The 10,385-nt window shown below is 37.8% G+C and overlaps 1 non-coding gene across 1 annotated transcript; it reads left to right on the top strand.

Annotated features, from left to right (window-relative positions):
* Positions 1-2,645: 2,645 nt before the first annotated feature.
* LOC129689178 (U2 spliceosomal RNA) lies at positions 2,646-2,830 on the top strand. The gene has a single exon (XR_008722048.1). It is a non-coding gene; the product is annotated as a U2 spliceosomal RNA (small nuclear RNA).
* Positions 2,831-10,385: the final 7,555 nt, after the last annotated feature.

Below are 10,385 nucleotides of genomic sequence, written 5' to 3'. Positions count from 1 at the left end.
CATTTCTGATAACCAGTATACATAAAGAAATGGAAAAAAATAAACAAATGAACAGTTAGCTAGAAAAGTCACCACAGTGCTGTTTCATATATCTAGTTACATAATTTGAAGGCAAATTCCATAGTTTACAGCAATTCTATTTTGTCTCAAAATCTCCAACTATAGGGAGCTGATAGAAGTGAATTGGTAAGGTAAATCTACCACTATGGACCACCCCCTCCTCAAAGAGCAAGTCAATTCAACACAGACCACTCTGGCTAATAGTCAAATAATTTATGGTTATTAATCTGTTTTGTTTTTATGTGGCACAGCTCTCTGCACTCAGCCAGCCTTAGAGGTTGAATTAGTTTTGAAGATCTGAAGCCATAATGGAGAGGCAGACGAATCACAGCCATTGACCAAATTATTCTTGCTATGGTGCAAATAAAGCCACTTGTATGTGGCTTGTCTATCTGTTGTCCATAGTTACTTTTGCACTGTAGCAACAATTTGGGCATTAGCAATATATTGTCTCCAGCCACAAAGGCGTGATATCATCGGGATCTTTACTGAGGCAGTGTGTTGACTATTGATTTACACTCTCACTCATAATTTTGGCATAGTCACTCATACTGAAAATAAGTGTATACACAAACACAGATATATAGGTGTGAATTTCAAAGTCTGGGGCATATCAAGCACACGGAGTCCTTCCTGTGCAACCAGGTACCATCACCATGAAAATATTCACTCATGTGTAATGGTGGAAGGTTCAGAGCTATGTTCTGTGCCTCTCGCCTTATATCCATTATATCTCAAGAATCCTGAACAGGGAAGAATAAAAAATGATTAATTAAAAATAACAAAACTTTCTTTAGGTGTACAGGTTTTAGTACGTTTATCCTATATTATATGTCTATGTGAGTGAGTATATACCGTGTGTGTCTTTCTGCTTCTGGAATAGCTCACGCAGTATGATCTTTTCCAGATCCCACCATTTACCTGCAAATTTCATGATTTCCTTGTTTTTTTAATGCTAAGTAGTATTCCATTGTGTAGATATACCACAATCGTGCATCCATTCCTCCACTGAGGGGCATCCGAGCTGTTTCCAGCTTCTGGCTATTACAAATAAGGATGCTACAAACATGGTTGAGCAAATGTCCTTATTGTGTACTTGAGCCTCTTTGGGGTATATGCCTAGGAGTGGTATAGCTGGATTTTGCGGAAGCACTATTCCTAATTGTCTGAGAAAACCCCAGACTGATTTCCAGAGTGGTTACACAAGTTTACATTCCCACCAGCAGTGGAGGAGGGATCCCCTTCCTCCACAAGCTCTCCAGCATGTGTTGTCTCTTGAGTTTTTGATCTTGGCCATTCTGATGGGTGTAAGGTGAAATCTTAGTGTCGTTTTGATTTGCATTTCCCTGATGGTTAGTGAGGTTGAGCATTTCTTATTATCTGTACACCTAAAGAAACTAATCAAGAGGGCCGACTCTTACTAATATGCTCAATTCCTATCCAGAAAGGCAAAAAGGATGGACATCAGAAGAAGAAAAGGGAACAAGTCAGGAGCCTGACACAGAGGACCCCTGAAAGGCTCTGCCCTGCAGAGTATCAATGCAGATGCTGAGACTTATGGGCAATCTTTTGGCAGGGTGCAGGGAATCTTATGAAAGAAGTGGGAAGCAGTAAGATCTGGAGAGGACAGGAACTCCACAAGGAGAGCAATAGAACCAAAAATTCTGAGCACAGAGGTATTTCCTGAGACTGATACTCCAACCAAGAGCTATGCATGGAAATAACCTAAGACCCCTACACAAATGTAGCCCATGGCAGTTCAATATCCAAGTGGGTTCCATTGTAATATGAACAGGGACTGTCTCTGACATGAACTGATTGGCCTGTTCTTTGATTACCTCCCCCTGAGGGGGAAGCAGCATTACCAGGCCACAGAAGAAGGCAATGCAGTCACTCCTGATGAGACCTAATTGACTAGGATCAGAAGGAAGGAAAAGAAGACCTCCCCTATCAGTGGACTTGGAAAGGGGCATTCATGTAGAGGGTGGAGGAAGGGAGGGATTGGGACAGGAGGAGGGAGGGAACCACAGGGGGAATACAAAGTAAATAAAGTGTAATTAATAAAGAATTTTAAAAAAATAATAACAAAACTAGCAGAACCCCAAGAAGGCAAAATTTTATGGATTTTACACTCCTTGTTTTGAATTTTGAGGTGAATGTAAGCGATGTTTTAATTGTATGAGTCAGATTTCTCCCAAAAAGCAGAATCAATGAGGGATATAAACTGAAGTTTATGATAAGGAATTGACTCTTACTATCATGGAGTCTATAAAGTCTCATGATCTGCCCCCTATAAGCTGAAATCTAGGAAGGCCTGGGATAGAATCTCCTCTCCAATCCTTTAAGAAACAATACAGACTTTGGTATAAACTCTTCTGTAAGAACAGATGGAAACTGATGTTTCAATTCTCCTCAACAGAGATAAAACCAAGACTGTCTTCCTCTTTCTTTCATTTTCCTACCTCAACAAATTGATGGTATCTACACATACAACAGAGGGCTATCTGCCTTGCCAAGTTTACCAATTCCAATGCTATTTTATGTTGGAAGCATCCATACACCATACCTAGAGATAATGTTTAATCACCACTCCTCACCCTTTTTGCTAAGATCAAGTATAGTGTTTGTTCTTGTCAGGTTACTATCTGACATAACCTCTAAGGATGGTACATTAAATGGAGTTTTGGAGCTTCGGAAGTGGTGGGCACTTGTTCTGTCTGTTCCACATGTACACCTAGTATGTAGTATCACCAAGAAAATCCAAACCTCAGGAGATAGTACTGGTTAAATAAATGAAAACAAAACAGAACCAAACAACCAACAAAAAGATGACTTAGACAGCTCTTAGGGCATTTTCTGCCTCAGGCAAGTTACTGACTAACACTTTCATCTAAGACATTCATTATCAGTTCTCACACAATTAAGGATGATTTGTTTCAGCTGTGACGTGTAGTCATCTTCTTTCTTGTCTCAGTATGATAACTGTACTTTGGAGACATAATTATTTAGCCAGTGTTGAGCATCATAGTCACTTGATACAATTGATTAACACGCTGTGATTTCATGTAACTCGTATCTCCCTTATGTTTGCTACTCATGTTTAATTAGATGACTAGATTTCTCATTGCATGCTGAATTAACATGTTTTATGTTAGTAAAAATAGATCATGAAAACACATTTAAAAATAAAATAAAACTAGCCTATTTAAATAACTTTTATTTATAAGTTACACTTAACAAAAAATTTGCATTTCTCTTTTCTATTTAACTGGTGAATTAAAACTGTGTAAACTATATTTTACAACAGATATAAAATAATTCTAGCACAGTTATATTGTGTTTACATTGAAATTTACATTTTTGATGAAAACATATTTATATCTAAAACCCTTTAAGTAAACTTACAATTTATTTTGAGTTATCTAATTAATTACTATAAATATTAAAATTTGGGATGTAGTAATGTTGCTGAAATGAACTTAAATTGGAAAATAATACATAATAATATTCCTAGTCTCACATCAACCATCTCATCACCATTCTTCTAAGAGTATAATATACAGATATAATAAATATTAATTAAATTTTGTTTTTTATTTTTAGACATTTATTTTTATTTTATATGTATTGGTGTTTGATAATGTGTACGGATTTCTCCTGGCATTCAGAAGAGGCATTCTGTATTTCCTAAAACTGGAGATACGGATGGTTCTAAGCCAAGATTTGGGTTCTGGGAACCAAACCCTCATTCTCTGGAAGATCAACTAAGGCTCTTAACTCCTGGGCCATCTCTCTAGCCCCTGAAGTTATGTGTACTTTTTATTTGGATGGTATATTTGCCAATCTTTGAGAATACAGGCACTCATCAGCTTGGGCTCACTTTGTTTCATGTCAGCAGATCATAACAGATCATAATAATAATAAAGAATTTTATTATTTTATTTTTATTAATTACAATTTATTCACTTTGATCCCAGCTGTAGCTTCCTCCCCAATCCCTTCCCAATCTCACCCTGCCTCCCTCTTCTTCTCCTATGCCTCCTCTCCAGTCCAGTGATATGGGAGGTCCTCCTCCCCTTCCATCTGACCCTAGTTTATCAGTTCTCATCAAGACTGGGTTCTTTGTCTTCCTCTGTGGACTGGTAAGGCTGCTCCCCCTTCAGGTGGAGGTGAGCAAAGAGGCAGCCCATGAATTCATGTCAGAGACAGTCCCTCCCTGTTTCTATTACTGGGGAACTCTCTTGAACACTGAGTTGCCATGGGCTAGTTCTGTGCAGGGGTTCAAAGTTATCTCAATGCATAGTCCTTGTTTGGAGTATCAGTCTCAGAAAAGACCCCTGTGCCCAGAATTTTTGGCTCTGTTGCTCTACTTGTGGAACTCCTGTTCCCTCCAGGTCTTTCTATTTCCCCCTTTTTTCGTAAGATTCTCTGCACTTGCAAAAAGTTTGGCTATGAATCTCAACATATGTTATGATACCCTACTGGGTAGATTCTTTCAGAATCCCTCTGTGATAGGCTCCTGTCCTGTTCACTGTTTTCTTCCTCTTCTGATATCCATCTTGTTTGCCTTTCTGAATGAAGATTGAGCATCTAGTGCTACTTCAAGATCCAGATTTACCACTGCTAGGCATATATCCAAAAGATGCTGTCAAAGCTGATGCTGAGCCTGATGGCCAACTGATGGGCAGAGTGAATGGAATTTTATGTAAGAAGTGGGAAATAGTAAGAACTGGAGGGGACGGGAACTCCACAAGGAGAGCAACAGAACAAGATAATTTGAACACAGGGAACTTCCCAGAGACTCATACTCCAACCAAGGACTATTCGTGGAGATAACCTAGAACCCCTGCACAGATGTAGCCCATGGCAGTTGAGTGTCCAAGTGGGTTACATAGTAATGGGAAGAGGGACTGCCTCTGACATAATCTGATTGGCCTGCTCATTGATCACCTCCCCCTGAGGGGGGAGCAGCCTTACCAGGCCACAGTAGAGGACAATGCAGCCACTTTTGATGAGAACTGATAGACTAAGATCAGAAAGGAGAGGAGAACCTCCCCTATCAGTGGACTTGGTGAGGGGCATGCATGCAGAAAGGGGAAGGAGGGTGGGATCAGGAGGGGAGGAGGGAGGGGCTTATGGGGGATACAAAATGAATAAAGTGTAATTAATAAAAAATTTTAAAAAAAAGATGCTCAAGTATACAACAAGGATTTTTGCTCAACCATGTTCATAGCAGCTTTATTTGTAATAGCCAGAATCTGGAAACAATCCAGAGGTCCCTCAGTTGAAGAATGGATACAGAAATTGTGGTATGTTTATACAATGGAATACTACTCTGCAATTAAAAACAAAGAAATCATGAAATTAGCAGGCAATGGTGGGATCTAGAAATGATTGTCGTGCATGAGGTATCCCAGAAGCAGAGAGACACCCATGGTACATACTCATAAGTGGATATCAAACATATAATATAAGATAATCATAATAAATTCTATACACCTAAGGAAGCTAATCAAGAAGGAGTACCCTGGTAAGATGCTCAAACTTCATTATCAGACTTTCTGAAATTCCTTTGTCAGTCATCATAAAAGTTAGGGAAGGGGCTATCTACAGGAATGGATAAAATTACCGCACCGCTCATTATTCTCAGCTGTTTGAGGCTTCCTTATATGAGTAACCTAACCTCTTGAGGTCTTATCTCTATGGAGTATTATCATCATACTCTTCATAAGATGACTGCTGCTAATACAAATGTTTATGAGAGTGGAGCAGGACTGGCTAAGGCTCATGCTATCTTCTTCCTGCTATGTCAACACATCCTTCAAACTTCAAGGAGAATGTGGTAAATTTGACTCATTCAGTGCTACACTTAAACCCAGTATATAGATGCTGAAACTGAGACTCAGAAGATTGTGCCCATTGAATAACACAGCGAATGATGGCTATTTGGCTCACATCCACTAACCATAAAGATAATAATGATACAAAGGATGCATAGACTTTGGAGTCAGAGTTCTGATTTAAGACCACCTCAACTAAAGACTAAATCAGATGACTTTGAAAATTTCAAACTCAGATTTCCAGTTTTATCATTTGTTGATTAATTTTTGTAAGAATTCTTCCTTTAATGTATCAGTATTGAAGCAGAATAAATTATCAAATATATATGTATATAATTTTTATGACTTTCAGCCTTATGACTCTCAATTAGACATATCTATTAAATTCAAACTAAACTTTTAATTTGTAGTTATCTTTCATTTTTTTCTTTTTCCTTTTTGTTTGTTTTCTTGAGACAGGGTTTCTCTGTGTTGATTGGCTGTCCTGAACTTGTTTTGTAGACCAGACTAGCCTCAAACTCAGAGATCCTTCTGTCTTTACCTCACCAAGTACTAAAATTGCAGGCATGTACCATCTGGGTCGAGCAGTAAATTTCTTTTAAGTGAGATGAAAATCCATGTACAGCACAATGACACTAACATAACAATATGTACAGCTTTGAATGAGTCAGAAAAATGAAACCTTGTGCAATAGGAATCATTTCTTTTCTCTACTCTCCATGGCCATAGTGGATACTGAAGTCATTTTGTGTTCTAAGTTTAAGGAAATAAAGTTTGAAATAAATGCCCTCAACCTACTTTATTTGGTACAGCAATTTATATCCACATAGGACATAGTTTTTAGTGGTAGCTTTTCTCATGGAACAGTTCAAACAGCCCTAGAGTAGAAGAATATCCCATGGACTTTTCTCGGCAGCTATGCCCTTTCATAAACTCATTTCCCTGCCATGTCTCCCACTTGCCTTTCTTCATTTTCTAAGGTTGGCCTTGCCTCAATATGACCTAGACTTACATTTACTGGATCTCACACTCACACAAAAGCATTCTGCATCTCTGTGTGCCAGGTTGGTAGCCAGATCTACATCATCCATTTAAACATATAAGCTAGAGTTTTCTGAGCCTTCTCTTGCTAGAGTAGCATTTTACACACCTGCACTTTTCCTTTAGTTTTTCAGACATACCTAGATTTTGCCAGCCCTGGCATTTTTCAGTAACAATATATTTTTCTGACAGTGCCATTGAAAGAAAGTAAAGCTTAACACCTTTCAACTCTGATATTGCCTTTGGCTCTCACACAGGCAGCTGTCATTATAGCTTCTATTTTGGGGTTTGGGGATGCACAGAGTTTGGAAGACTGTACTTTGCCAGAAATCAACACAAATCATATTCTGTCATTCTTCTGCCTGCTACCCAACAATAGTTTCTATCATGCTCATATTCTTTGGCTTATTTTAAATGCAGTAGCCTGCCTGAGTGGAACTCCTTGCTCCTTCAACATCTAATACCCATAGTCTCCTCTTTGTTCTATCCACAGTGACCCACAGTGACCCACGGTGACCCAGTTTTACTTCCACCCAGAATAGATTGCTGTTTCAAATTTTATGCTGTTTTCGGTCAAGAATGCTTCCCTGACTTCATGCAACTGCTCATGCATGTTTCTCAGCCTTTTATATAAACATCACATCCTTGAGAGAGTTTTGATGAATTCCTAACCTACCTTAAGTACAGAGATACTTAAGGAGTTATGTGTTGGTTGTTTCTTAATCTTGTTTTAGAAGTCATATTCCATGGCTATAACAAACTTCTAAATATGTTTTTTTTAAATTTTACATTCCAAAGGATAATAGGGTCTGATTTATTGTGAAAACACAGATTTTTAGTTGATCATTATTTTATTTCTACATCCAAAATTTCAATCAGTAATGTATTGAGTCTCACAAGATAGTATTTTACTTTAATATTCAATTGGGTATGAGAAACGCGTGTCACATCTTTTGCTAGTGTTTTAATCTAGACACATCAGTCTTATGTGTTAGGACAGTTGTATAACCAGTACCAGCTAAGTAAGTGAAAGTGATCCTGTATCTTTTTTTTTTTTTTGCAGGTGATATTCTTCTGTCTTTTCAAGTTAGGTATCATCACACTAGAGGGTATAATCTGATGTGGATATAAAGTCATGACACTGAACACAAAGGTCATAGAGGATGTTGAGAACACAGTGAACTTAGTAGAGGTGAGGAGATAATTATTTGTGGTTAAGATGGATATTGTGGCATAAACTTACCTAGCAGAGTGAAAGAAATGAGGTTAAGAGGATAGTAAGAGTCAGACTCAGCTTCAGTTGTTCTAACTGAGCCACTAACGGGCATTTTCCAAATATGCATTTGTATGCATGCTTCTTGGCGATATTTGTAAATATTGGGGAGAGGAAGTTTGCATTACATTCTATCTTAACACAGATTCCTGCAGCCATTTGTCCTGTCTCAAAATGCAGAATGAAATGTATATTTTTCCCACTCCACCCAAAGCTTGGCTTGATGATGATGGATGTTGATGTTTCCACACTCATACTCATCATCTTTGTAACTTAAATAGCTGACAATGCTTATACTTTTGTATTTCAGAATTGTACTAAGAATAAGTATAAGTAAATCCCCTTTTCTTACAAAAACAAATCATACTTCAATAATGACAGACAACTAAATTTAATGAATTATAACAAACTATAATAATGTTAAATATTTTCTTATAGATTTTTTGAATCATGACAAGTTATATTATTTTATTTATGAATTATAACAAAATCTTAATTAATATAGAATGGGTAAAACCTGACTTAGGACTTAGTGTATAGAGGTTTTATGAGCATTTCAACTACCTCACCCTTTTATTTCCAGACTCAGTAGCATTCAAGTTCCCTCATCTCTAGCCTTCTTCTGGAGAATACCACCAAGATGTACATAGGGAGCTTTTATTCCTGAGCGAGGATTCCAAACTCAATCCACCCCAGGAGCTTCCCTAGGAAGCCATTTGTACACTGCCTGACCCTTTCTAATATTCACTCTCAAGAAATGTGCAAAGTGAGAACCCAGTTCACAACCAGGTCCTTTACCATCACATGGTGGTCTGGACGCTTATTGTCATAAAGGTCATATCAACTTAGGGTGAAGTCTCTCACAGCTTCTGCCACGTAATGTATTCAGCATGCTTTTCCGTGCTTTAAAAATGCTTGGGTAACATGGAGTCTCATTCATCTTCATGCCTGTTAGTCATTCTTGCTCCTCTTAGCAGGTAATGGCAGATGATGGAAGGAGAGAGGCTGTGGAGTTAGTCACAACTTGATATGAGCCTCAGCACTTTGTTTTTTCCCCTTCACTTCTTGGATTATATATTATTATAGTATATTACGTTACATTACATTACATTATATTAATATACATATGTGAACAAATTTTTTAAATTAGTGTTTATTGAAAAAGACCTTAATAATAAGTGAGGTATTTCATTTTATGAAAGTTTGATCTGTATTTTTCTCCTGGATACTCTCACTTGATTTTACTTGATTCACATTATTTTATTTCCATTGTGGCTTTGACTCGAAATTGCAATTTGCGTCTTTTTGTTGCTACTCTACTTAGCCAACTCATTTAATAAGTTCTAGATTTTCTTGTTAAAATATTTATAGTGAGTTGAGCTAGGGTGACAGCTCCAACAAGAAAGAGCTTATCCCGAAAGCATGGGTGCATACACAGTGCCCACGCATACAAGCCAAGCATGGTGTGGGTAACTGTAGTTCCAGAGGAGATGGAGTCAGGAGGATGCGACCCAGGGCCTGCCTATCCACCCAGTCTAACTGAATAGGCAAGGTCCATGAGAGACACTACAAAAAGTGAAGTGGAAAATGATGGAAGAAGCCATCAGTGTTGATGTCTAGCCTCCACAAACACACAGAAAAACATGTAGCACACCACAGAGACAATTTTCACTAAATATAGCACATGTGTGAATGGATCAACAGCCCACAGTGTCTGGCCTCTGTGGACACCTGAATGTATGTGGTATTGATGCTAACAGGCACGCACATACATAAAGTGAAAATATTTAACACACATGCATACATACATATATACAGACATGCAGAGTGTGTGAGAAAGAGAAAGGCAGACAGGCATGCATGAGAAAGCATGAAAGAAATTAAAATAAATACGTGACATAATAAATGTGTGTACATGCATCTCTATATAGGATCAAATTGAGTAAAGTGAAGACACTCACTTTAGTCTATAAATACTGCCTACCACCAAAGAATTTTACACTCAAAGATGTCTATATTCACTTTTCTGTTTATCTTCTTTACATTCATGTATTCATTCATTCATTCAAAAATATATAAAATAATTATCAAAAATCTTGTGTTTGCCAGTGCTGTGGCTGATATTCTGAATGAAAACATCACTGCCACTTCACAACATAAGATTAAAGCAT

This window comes from Psammomys obesus, unplaced genomic scaffold, assembly GCF_907164565.1.
Source record: "Psammomys obesus unplaced genomic scaffold, mPsaObe1.curated_primary_1811, whole genome shotgun sequence".
Lineage (NCBI taxonomy): Eukaryota > Metazoa > Chordata > Mammalia > Rodentia > Muridae > Psammomys > Psammomys obesus.
Note: the sequence above shows the minus strand (reverse complement) of the source record. Positions and strands in the feature narration are given on the sequence as shown.